Here is a 7,926-nt window from a genome sequence, read left to right on the forward strand (position 1 = left end):
TGGTGAGGAGAAAACAAAATCAATTAAAGCTTTTCCTCAACCCACTAATGTAAGTGAAGTCCGTCGATTCCTTGGCTTAACAGGGTTTTTCAGGAAGTTTATACCAGATTATGGTAGTACCGCTATGCCGCTAACAACGTTACTAAAGAAAGCGCAAACATTCGTGTGGACAGACGAACATGCCATAGCTTTTGAAAAATTAAAACATGCACTTTGCACTCAGCCGGTGTTAGTTTTGTTTGACGTAACAAAGAGCCACGAAGTACACACCGACGCTAGTTCCATAGGGCTATCTGGAGTGTTGTTGCAGCTAGAAGGCGAGGATTGGAAGCCGGTACACTATTACAGCAGACGATGTAATGCAGCTGAGTCTACGTATCCATCACATGAATTAGAAGTATTGGCGATCGTAGAGACGCTTGAACGATTACGAGTTTATTTAGTCGGTACTCCATTTGTTGTACGAACGGACTGCAATGCAATTGCAACAACTAAGTCCACGACAGCGTTGAAGCCGCGCATTGCCAGATGGTGGCTAAAACTACAAAAATTTGATCTTACATGTACATATCGACCGGGTCTAAAATGCAGCACGCAGACTCACTTAGTCGAGCGCCTGTTGAAATATCGAAAGGTACAAACACTGTTGCAGAAAAGGTATTGAAACTTAACCGAGGCAATACGATGGATGATTGGATTTACTCAATGCAACTCCAAGATGAAAATTTAAAACGAATAAGCGATATAATTACAGGGAAAGAAACGGCAGATGAAGCTACAATTAAGCAAATGAAAACCGATTATACGATCCATAACAGTCGATTATTTAGAAAAGCTAAGGGCGAAATGAAATTAGCAGTACCAAAGGCAGTAAGATGGCGAGTTGTTAAGTCATGTCATGATGACTCTGGACATTTTTCTTTAGAAAAAACATTACAGCGACTATGCAAACATTTTTGGTTTCCACGCATGAGGAGGTATGTCAAAGCATACATAGCAGCTTGTGAAGAGTGTTGCTTAAATAAAATGACGGGAGGTAAACCGCAAAGCCAATTGCACGTAAGCGATGTGTTGCCGATCCCATTTAGGCACATTTTTATTGATCATGTGGGTCCATTCCAACGCAGCAAATCAGGGTTTTCGTACATATTAGTAGTTGTATGCGGATTCAGTAAGTACGTAATCCTAAAGGCAGTCAGAACTACGAAAACTGAACCAGTCGTAAAAGCACTAGAAGAAATCATGGCCATTTTTGGTCAACCACTTAAAATAACATCAGATCGAGGTACGGCGTTCACTTCGAGGCAATTTGAAGAATTCATTTCCAATCATGGTATTCAACACAACAAAACTGCAGTACGAACACCGAGAGCTAACGGACAGGCCGAACGCGTAAATAAAACAGTTATCAACGCTTTGAAATGTATGAGCGAAACGGCCAAAACATGGGATAAAATGCTTCCAAACATTCAACGGACGATTAATTCCCAACGTAATGAGGTAACAAAATACACGCCTAATGAACTTGTGTTTTATTTCAATCCCAGAGATGTAACATACAACCGAATGATACAAGCTATAAACGATGATGATAAGTGTAATCCAGATATCGAGGTGAAACGTGATGAAGCAGCAAAAAATATAATGGCAGAGAGACATAAGTGGAAAGAGCGTTATGACAAAAGACACCAAACTCCAAAGAAATATGATGTTGGCGACTTAGTGGTCATTGATCATGTTCCAAATGCAACAGGTCTCTCGCATAAGCTGGATCCCGCATTTAAAGGACCATATATTGTTACGAAAGTACTTAACTACGACAGATATATTATTGAAGATCTACCAGACTCAACACATACACAAAGACGTTATTGCAACATATGTAGTGTGGACCACATAAAACCGTGGTGTGCATTGATTCCTGAACTTGATGGTATGGACGACGACGATGATTCGTCCATGCAGGACGAAATGTCAGGAAAGGCCGAGCTGTCACCGACAGTTTGCGTGTGAGAGCATTGAGGGGCATTCGCTGGTTGACTGTGAAGCAGAACGGTAGTCAGTTCGTGGTACAATCAATTTCCTTAACATTTGAATTATAATTTAACCTAAACCTTTTGTTAATTAAATAAACAAATACATGTATTACTTTTATAAACGTGGTGAGACTATTCATTTTAATCCATTTGGACATTCCTGACATTCCAAAGTTATATTTCGCGTCAATAAACCAATCCAATTACCATGTTTCATCCCTTTTTTCGTATTTGGTATAGAATTATGGAATTTTTTTCATTTTTCGTAATTTTCGATATCGAAAAAGTGGGAGTGGTCATGGTCGGATTTCGTTCATTTTTTATACCAAGATAAAGTGCGTTCAGATAAGTACGTGAACTAAGTTCAGTAAAGATATGTCGATGTTTGCTCTAGTTATCGTGTTAACGGCCATGCGGAAGGACAGACGGACGACTGTGTATAAAAACTGTGCGTGGCTTCAACCGATTTCGCCCATTTTCACAGAAAACAGTTAACGTCATAAAATTTATGCCCTTACCTAATTTTAAAAGGATTGGTAAATTTTTGTTCGACTTATGGCATTAAAAGTATCCTAGACAAATTAAATGAAAAAGGGCGGAGCCACGCCCATTTTGAAATTTTCTTTTATTTTTGTATTTTGTTGCACCATATCATTACTGGGGTTGAATGTTGACATAATTTATATAATGTAAAGATATTAAATTTTTTGTAAATATTTTACTTTAAAAAAATTTTTTTTTAAAGTGGGCGTGGTCCTCTTCCGATTTTGCTAATTTTTATTAAGCGTATATATAGTAATAGGAGTAACGTTCCTGCCAAATTTCATCATGATATCTTCAACGACTGCCAAATTACTGCTTGCAAAACTTTTAAATTACCTTCTTTTAAAAGTGGGCGGTGCCACGCCCATTGTCCAAAATTTTACTAATTTTCTATTCTGCGTCATAAGTTCAACTCACCTACCAAATTTCATCGCTTTATCTGTCTTTGGTAATGAATTATTGCACCTTTTCCATTTTTCGAAATTTTCGATATCGAAAAAGTGGGCGTGGTTATAGTCCGATATCGTTCATTTTAAATAGCGATCTGAGATGAGTGCTCAGGAACCTACATACAAATTTCATCAAGATACCTCAAAATTTACTCAAGTTATCGTGTTAACGGACGGACGGACATGGCTCAATCAAATTTTTTTTCGATCCTGATGATTTTGATATATGGAAGTCTATATCTATCTCGATTCCTTTATACCTGTACAACCAACCGTTATCCAATCAAACTTAATATACTCTGTGAGCTCTGCTCAACTGAGTATAAAAAATACAAATTCCTATTGTATAGTTATTGATATTACTGTTAATCTCAACAACCATTTAAATTGGTAATCATTAGTTTGAATCAACCAACTTGAGTTTAGCACCGCTTTAAAACTCTAAATTATTTAAGAAGCTTTAAAGCTGTTGGTATAAAGCTCATTAAAATTAACAAAAAGCACTTTTTCTATCTCTTACTGATTTTTAAATCATATTTTTAGCACTCATTTTACACAGTGTTGAAAGAGTTGACGCATTCGGAAGGGCAGCTGTTGTACGACCCCTTTGTTTCAAGGTAGTCATCCGGTGGCGCCAGATTGTAACGTCTTCGTTTTTTTCTAGTTAAAATTTGAGTCATTATATATTTCCTTTCTCTTTTAAATTTTTTTTTAGTTTTTGTTACACCACTGTAATGCCCAACGAATTTTGTACGCTTTGTAAGTAATAAGCGATGATTACAAACGCCCTCTCATCGCCCAACAAATGCCAACCGTGCAACTGCCGCTGATCGCTTTTCACTGTTGGCGTTGCATGACTTTCATGTAGCGGTTATGTATTTTCAACATTGTGGGCAATACTTTGCGTTTTTTTTCCTTCTATTTTATTTCTTTGTATTATAAGCTCGCAGCACCACAAAGATAAAATCACTTTGCATACTGAGCAGCGGATAGGATAAAGATTACATTAGCACATAGAGCTGACACAGCAAGGATAAACGTCAAATTCATTTCGTTGATGAGTTTGTAAAAAATAACGCACACACATACAAACATACTTCCTTGCAAAAAATCGTGCGATTAATCCCTAAGAAGAGCGGTCTGCGATTGATCTCCTTTGTCCACATTGGGGTATATTTGATCCCCTCTAGTCCATTTTGGGTATATTTTGCAACAGTCAGTTTGAAATTAATAAAGAACTCAATAAAAAAACAAGTAAGGAAGGTTAAGTTCGGGTGTAACCGAACATTACATACTCAGTTGAGAGCTATGGTGACAACATAAGGGAAAATAACCATGTAGGAAAATGAACCGAGGGAAACCCTGGAATGTGTTTGTATGACATGTGTATCAAATGAAAGGCATTAAAGAGTATTTTATGAGGGAGTGGGCCATAGTTCTATAGGTGGACGCCATTTAGGGATATAGCCATAAAGGTGGATCAGGGTTGACCCTAGAATGCGTTTGTACGATATGGGTATCAAATGAAAGGTATTAATGAGTATTTTAAAAGGGCGTGGACCTAAGTTCTATAGATGGAAGCCTTTTCGAGATATCGCCGTAAAGATGGACCAGGGGTGACTCTAGAATGAGTTTGCACAATATGGGCATCAAACGAAAGGTCTTAATGAGTATTTTAAAAGGGAGTGGGCCTTAGTTCTATAGGTGGACGCCGTTTCGAGATATCGTCATAAAGGTGGGCCAGGGGTGATTCTAGAATGCGTTTGTACGATATGGATATCAAATTAAAGGTATTAATGAGTATTTTAAAAGGGAGTAATCCTTAGTTCCATAGGTGGACGCCGTTTCGAGATATCGCCATAAAGGTGGACCAGGGGTGACCCTAGAATTTGTTTGTACGATATGGGTATCAAAAGAAAGGTGTTAATGAGTATTTTAAAAGGGAGTAATCCTTAGTTCTATAGGTGGACGCCGTTTCGAGATATCGCCATAAAGGTGGACCAGGGGTGACCCTAGAATTTGTTTGTACAATATGGGCATCAAACGAAAGGAGCTAATGAGTATTTTAAGAGGGAGTGGGCCTTAGTTCTATAAGTGGACGCCTTTTCGAGATATCGCCATAAAGATGGACCAGGTGTGACTCTAGAATGCGTCTGTACGATATGGGTATCAAAAGAAAGGTGTTAATGAGTATTTTAAAAGGGAGTGGGCCTTAGTTCTATAGGTGGTCGCCTTTTCGAAATATCGCCATAAATGTGGACCAGGGGTGATTCTAGAATGCGTTTGTACGATATGGATATCAAATTAAAGGTATTAATGAGTATTTTAAAAGGGAGTAATCCTTAGTTCCATAGGTGGACGCCGTTTCGAGATATCGCCATAAAGGTGGACCAGGGGTGACCCTAGAATTTGTTTATACGATATGGGTATCAAAAGAAAGGTGTTAATGAGTATTTTAAAAGGGTGTGGGGCTTAGTTCTATAGGTGGACGCCTTTTCGAGATATCGCCATAAAGGTGGACCAGGGGTGACTCTAGAATGAGTTTGTACGATTTGGGTATCAAATTAAAGGTATTAATGAGAGTTTTAAAAGGTAGTGGTGGTAGTTGTATATGTGAAGGCGTTTTCCAGATATCGTCCAAAATGTGGACTAGGGTGACCCAGAACATTATCGGTTCGATACCGCTAATTTATTTATATGTGTAATACCTGCCAAGATTTCAAGGGTTTTTTATTTCGCCCTGCAGAACTTTTTCATTTTCTTCTACTTAATATGGTAGGTGTCACAACCATTTTACAAAGTTTTTTCTAAAGTTATATTTCGCGTCAATAAACCAATCCAATTACCATGTTTCATCCCTTTTTTCGTATTTGGTATAGAATTATGGAATTTTTTTCATTTTTCGCAATTTTCGATATCGAAAAAGTGGGCGTGGTCATAGTCGGATTTCGTTCATTTTTCATACCAAGGTAAAGTGGGTTCAGATAAGTACGTGAACTGAGTTTAGTAAAGATATATCGATTTTTGCTCAAGTTATCGTGTTAACGGCCATGCGGAAGGACAGACGGACGACTGTGTATAAAAACTGGGCGTGGCATCAACCGATTTCGCCCATTTTCACAGAAAACAGTTAGCGCCATAAAATCTATGGCCCCTACCAAATTTCAAAAGGATTGGTTAATTTTTGTTCGATTTATGGCATTAAAAGTATCCTAGACAAATTAAACGAAAAAGGGCGGAGCCACGCCCATTTTTAAATTTTCTTTTATTTTTGTATTTTGTTGCACCGTATCATTACTGGAGTTGAATCTTGACATAATTTACTTATATACTGTAAAGATATTAAATTTTTTGTTAAAATTTTACTTTAAAAAAAAATTTTTTTTAAAAGTGGGCGTGGTCCTTCTCCGATTTTGCTAATTTTTATTAAGCGTACATGCAGTAATAAGAGTAACGTTCCTGCCAAATTTCATCATGATATCTTCAACCACTGCCAAATTACAGCTTGCAAAAGTTTTAAATTACCTTCTTTAAAAAGTGGGCGGTGCCACGCCCATTGTCCAAAATTTTACTAATTTTATATTTTGCGTCATAAGTTCAACTCATCTACCAAGTTTCGTCGCTTTATCGGTCTTTTGTAATGAATTATCGCACTTTTTCGGTTTTTCGAAATTTTCGATATCGAAAAAGTGGGCGTGGTTATAGTCCGATATCGTTCATTTTAAATAGCGATCTGAGATGAGTTCTCAGGAACCTACATGCCAAATTTCATCAAGATACCTCAAAATTTACTCAAGTTATCGTGTTAACGGACGGACGGACATGGCTCAATCAAATTTTTTTTCGATCCTGATTATTTTGATATATGGAAGTCTATATCTATCTCGATTCCTTTATATATGTACAACCAACCGTTATCCAATCAAACTTAATATACTCTGTGAGCTCTGCTCAACTGAGTATAATAAACAGCAACGAAATGAATAAAATAAAAAGATTAAATGCAGAGCTCTATACCGAACCTATAATACTAGGACCATATGTTCCATTATTGTAATATTTGTTCTCTTTTTATACTCAGTAGAGCAGAGCTCACAGAGTATATTAAGTTTGATTGGATAACGGTTGGTTGTACATATATAAAGGAATCGAGATAGATATAGACTTCCATATATCAAAATAATCAGGATCGAAAAAAATTTGATTGAGCCATGTCCGTCCGTCCGTCCGTCCGTCCGTTAACACGATAACTTGAGTAAATTTTGAGGTATCTTGATGAAATTTGGTACGTAGGTTCCTGAGCACTCATCACAGATCGCTATTTAAAATCAACGATATCGGACTATAACCACGCCCACTTTTTCGAAATCGAAAATTTCGAAAAACCGAAAAAGTGCGATAATTCATTACAAAAGACAGCTAAAGCGACGAAGCTTGGTAAATGAGTTGAACTTATGACGCAGAATAGAAAATTAGTAAAATTTTGGACAATGGGCGTGGCACCGCCTACTTTTAAAAGAAGGTAATTTAAAATTTTGCAAGCTGTAATTTGGCAGTCGTTGAAGATATCATGATGAAATTTGGCAGGAACGTTACTCCTATTACTATATGTACGCTTAATAAAAATTAGCAAAATCGGAGATGGACCACGCCCACTTTATAAAAAAAATTTTTTTTAAAGTAAAATTTTAACAAAAAATTTAATATCTTTACAATATATAAGTAAATTATGTCAACATTCAACTCCAGTAATGATGTGGTGCAACAAAATACAAAAATAAAAGAAAATTTCAAAATGGGCGTGACTCCGTCCTTTTTCATTTAATTTGTCTAGGATACTTTTAACGCCATAAGTCGAACAAAAATTAACCAATCCTTTTGAAATTTGGTACGGGTAT

This window comes from Eurosta solidaginis, chromosome 1, assembly GCF_040869045.1.
Source record: "Eurosta solidaginis isolate ZX-2024a chromosome 1, ASM4086904v1, whole genome shotgun sequence".
Taxonomy (NCBI): Eukaryota; Metazoa; Arthropoda; class Insecta; order Diptera; family Tephritidae; genus Eurosta; species Eurosta solidaginis.